Source organism: Falco cherrug, chromosome 2 (genome assembly GCF_023634085.1).
Source record: "Falco cherrug isolate bFalChe1 chromosome 2, bFalChe1.pri, whole genome shotgun sequence".
Taxonomy (NCBI): domain Eukaryota; kingdom Metazoa; phylum Chordata; class Aves; order Falconiformes; family Falconidae; genus Falco; species Falco cherrug.
Window position 1 is genome coordinate 32518844 of NC_073698.1, and position 4365 is coordinate 32523208.

Genomic DNA, 4365 nt, shown 5'->3' on the forward strand with positions numbered 1-4365 from the left:
TCCTGAGAGCCCTGAAACCACTTTTCTGATCGGGTCTGTCTGAAGTGGCAGTTTCCTTGTGAAAACAGCATCTGTGTTGAGTAATTGCATTTCTCCATGGCAGAAAGGCAGCAGTGGCACAGAGTATGACCTTCCCTAGAGTAGGTGCAGATTGTTGCTTTTGAGCTTCAGAGCTCTGTTTTACCTCATTGTGAAATGTGTGTCAGTCCATCACCAGAGCCAGGTAGTCTTGCGGTAGGATGGGTCTTCCTTGTGTGAAATCATGGTCTGCCATGTATCTGAGCATCCAAAAGTGTTTCGGTGTACTCTTGAAATGACGATTCAGTTAACATTTTTTTCCACAGCTGTTACTAATACAATATAGCTAATACAAGTGTAATACATCTAGTATGAAATGGAAGATACAACTGACCTGGCTGTAAAAGTACTGCTTGTACCAGGAGTCTCCTGCTTTCTGAACTAGTTTGTTAATTGAGCAGAGAAACAGGAGTGAGGGTGCAGACTGATGTGAGAAGGCGTTTTTAAAAAATTAACAAAGTAACTGCTTGCATCAGTGCTAGGTTGCTGGTTGACCTCGGGTACCCAGCATTAAGCCTTGGGCCTTAACTGCAGTTACAGTCATTGCCTGACAAATCTTAACTCTTGAAGAAAACTCTTGGTATTAAAGTTTAGAAGGCTTACTAGGAGTTACTGGTTTGTAGGCTTACCAAGAGTTACCGGTTTGTCCCTTTTTAATATGCATTGGGAATTTATTAGTTTGCCTTCTGGAAGAATGTCTTCCTTGGTACATTATGGTGCTCCTATAGCATCCTGTGGTTTATCACCCCCTACCCCCCCCCCCCCCCCCCGATCTGTGCATACATCCATAGTGTTGTGAGCACTAAAAAAGCATCAGCCCAGGTTTAGAAACAAGTTTAGTCTTGATTACATTGTGCATTTGTTTGTCAGAATCCTTGTCAAGGGCAGATGTTAGTTTGTCACATTGACATTGAAAACTGAAAACAATGCCATGAAAATATTCTGAAGTGGAGGTTTTGACAAAAGATTCTGCTCTTTGTCTTTTAGTCATGGCTAAATGTTGGAGTTAAATCTTGGGGACTGATTTTTTTTTGGTGGTTGTTGTTGTTTGGTAGAAGTCTAGCCTTCTATTCCACCATCTAAAATACAGGCTCACATGGGGTTGTTTTGTTGCCTAATAATGATTTTCTTTCCTCTAGTTCCTTAACTTGTGCCATACATCTCATTTGTGGTGCACAGAAAACAAGAAATAGTTGAAAATTCTGTCCCACTGCTCTGCTATTTATAGCTATGACTGCATATTGTGTTTGTAATGCACTGTCTAAATTTATGGAATTATATAAATATCAACACCCTTGTAAAAGTTGTGTCTCAAGAATATATGTGCAGAATAGAAGCACTGATCATAAACATTATATTTCTAAGGCAGATGATTCATTCTTCCCATGATGATCCCACGAGCCATTTCAATCTCATGGACTTTCTTAAGGCTCTTACAGTTTTACTGCAATGAAAATACCAGCGAAGGACTCTCAGCCACGGAGATCTGGCACTCGGACAGAACGTGATTTTTGGAGTGGAGTGGTACCAGTGCTGTTGAAAGCATGGGTAACAGCTGCAGGAAAAGAAATGGATGTCTTAGGACTGCTACTAAATTGCACTTTAAACAACCCTTAATGTGTTTCTGTCCCTATTGAGTTGATGGCAGAGCTTTCTTTGATTGTGTGCTAACCCTGTGTTTTAAAAAAAAAAAAGGGGGGGAGGGGACCCACCGAAAAAATCCCCAGAACCAGAAAAAAACTTTAACCTGAATTCTTTATGATGTTGTCATTATGGACTTAAGCATATTAAACTTTCACACAAAACCAAAAACTGTCAGAAGAAATATATATTAAAAGTCTGATTCAATGTAGATGGGAGGAGGTAGGTTTCTTTTGGGGCAAGGTCAGTTTATGGCATGCATCAGGCATTTTAACCTAGGGCTTGCTGCGTACATGCAGAATTGCTGCTGTTCTCATATTGAACCATTTCAGGCATGTGGAGGCATTTGCTGCAATAATGTTAAACTCTGAATTGCAGTCTTGATCAATGAGTGGAAGGTCTCTGCCCCTTCCTCTCACCTACTTTTCCTGTTCTTCCAGGCTGTGTTCAGACATCATATACCCCTTCCTGCTATTCAAGAATGTGCTTAGTACTTTGGATTCAGCCTTAGGATAAGAAAGCTACCACAATGACCTTTTTCTGGTACTATCAAATGCCTATAGGCTTCTCTGGTCCCTGCAGCTTTCCTGCTCTGTGTTAAGAGGGGTGGGTTTTGTTTACTCCTTTCTAATAAGACGGGTCTCTGTGTCTGTGTAAGAAGAACCTGTTGCTTCTGACACACTGCAGGAACCAAAGTCTTGATTAAGCTTTGTGTAGTTTTTCACTTTCTCATTGTTTTGGTGTAGGGTGGTGGGTTTGTGGTGAGGTTTTTTCAAGTGTTATTAGGAAAAAAAAAAATCCTACTTCTCAGGCTTTTGACTCACTTCAGATAAAAATAAAATTTCAGAAGTGTGAAGGTTGTCACTGAAATATTTTTATCTTCTAACTTGGCTACTGAATATGTAATTGTGGGTGTCTAGTTTAAATTTGGTACTCCTGGGCTTTGGTCATTTTTTTTGTTTTAAATCCATCTCACCTACTGAGCTAGAACAGTTGAGAGAAGAAAAAAACACTAAAATCAGGCTTTACTCAGTCGTGGTGGTGCAGCTTAGGCAATCTAGGCTTCCCTGTGAACAAAATCACTGACATTACAGCACAGCTAGCTACTCCTGAGATGAGGGTAAGGGAAACAAGTGGTGTGCATTTCTAACCTATGATTTCTTGGTCAGAGAGGGCTTTTGCAACAGATTTTGTGTGTTGACGTTGCAGTCCTTGCATTGGGAGCATAGGGGATAGGGCGGTTTGATTAGCTCTGCTCCAAAGGGAGGTGCTGTCAGGGCTGGCTCCAATCCTCTGTGTCATCTCCTTACAAGGGGTGTCCCTCTGCTCCCTCTGTTCCTGTCACCACTAGTCCAAGTCATGCGGTGCAGTCGTTATTCAGGAATAACAGTCGTAAAGTCCTAGCAGATCTTAAGTGTTTGAAAAGTATTGAGGCACAAATACAAACGCTTTGGGCAGGTTGTTCTGTTAAAGGCAGAAGTCTGGGCTAGAATTCTGTATTCCCCAAGCTATCTAGAAGTGGCAATCTGTCATACTGTGGACCGGTGTCATCATGAGGCTACTTCTGAATATCGTTAAAAGCACAAGACAATTGGAGAGAGTTCCTGAGGACTGTAAGGAAAACGAATACCAGTTCAGGAGGATCTGGAGACCTAAAGGTCATCAGCTTCACCTTGACCTCAGGAAAGGTGGTAGAACAGATGAGCCTGGAAACCATGTCTAGATGTAGTAAGGCCAAGAAGGTGTTTGGGCTTAGTCAGCATGGATTTATGAAGGAGAAATGCTTGATCAACTGGCAGGTCTTCTACAGTGAGATTACTTGCTTGGTGGCTGGGGTGAGGGCAGTGGATGTTGCTTGTAGCTTTAGCAAGGCTTTTGATACTGTGTCCTGTAAAATCCTCATGGGTGTAGTGTGGGCTAGTTAGGTGGATGCTGAGATAGATCAAACATTAGCTGAAGCGTGGGCTCAGAGGGTTGTGATCAGTCACCAGTAGGCTGAGGGAGCTGGTCCTTTCTCTCTCTTCAGCACTGGTGAGGCACACCTGGATTGCTGGGTCCAGTGCTGGGCTCACCAGTACAGGAGAGACGGGGACGTACTGGAGCAACTCCAGTGTGGGGCCACAAAGATGATGAAGGACCTGGAGCATCTTTGGGATGGGGCTGGGAGAGCTTGGAGAGGAGAAGACTCAGGAGGGTCTTATCCATGTGGATAGATACCTGATGGGAGAAGTAAACAAGATGGAGGCAGGTTTTTCCCAGTGGTGCCCAGGACTTGAGGCAAGGGACAGTAATCAAAATACGGGGAATTTCTTTTAAATACAGGAAGAAACATTTTTACTCTGAGAGGGTTCAAACACTGGAATGGGTTTCCCAGAGAGCTTGTGAATATCCTTGGGGATAGTCAAAACCTGACAGGCCGCAGCCCCCAGCAGCCTGCTGTGGCTGACCCCACTGTGAGCACTGGATGGTCTCCAGAGGTGCCTGTCAGCCTCAGCAGCCCTGGGACTGTGGGCTAAACTGGATGTGCTGCTTGAAATTACTTCCCAGTGTAAGACACCTGCCTTGGAAGCGCTGCCCCTACTGAAACGACTGAGCAGTCAAACCGCGCAGGCTGCCCGGCCCCTACAAAGCTGACAGGCTGCTTCA